Source organism: Pelobates fuscus, chromosome 6, assembly GCF_036172605.1.
Source record: "Pelobates fuscus isolate aPelFus1 chromosome 6, aPelFus1.pri, whole genome shotgun sequence".
Lineage (NCBI taxonomy): Eukaryota > Metazoa > Chordata > Amphibia > Anura > Pelobatidae > Pelobates > Pelobates fuscus.
Window position 1 is genome coordinate 62,909,350 of NC_086322.1, and position 566 is coordinate 62,909,915.

The following is a 566-nucleotide window of genomic DNA, read 5'->3' on the forward strand; positions in this document are numbered from 1 at the left end:
CTTACTTATTAGATCAGGAAAAAAAAAAAAAATATTGGAGGGTTAATTTAAATAAAATAAAATACTATTTTTAAACGCAAAGCCCATCTTCCCTTCCATGCTGGCTACCCACACTCTGCAAGTAAGTTTGGAAATAACCAGTGAATAGCACTTACCTCTACATATCACTACAGTGATGTCTTTAATGGAGAAGAGAGATTGGTGCTAGCCGTCATAGTGTGCATACATGGACCCAGGGTCTTTGGTGAGGAGCAGTGCGCATGTCTGACTATAGCTTCTACATTATAATACCTCAGACCGTGGGCAAAACGCTTGTGTGATTATTTTAATGTAACAGTAATTTCTACGGGGCTCATCCCCTTCCCCTGCTGTATTCCCTTCACTTACCTTGCATGCATGCGATAGTACATCACACACAAAAAAAAAATGTGCATCACAAGTGTTAAATACAAATAAAAAAAATCTTGACTTAAAATGAGCATTTAATATTTTTGAAATTTCAGACATAAAAAAGTTCAAAGTGCATTATATGTATTCCAAAATGAGTGCATATTTATTAACTATTA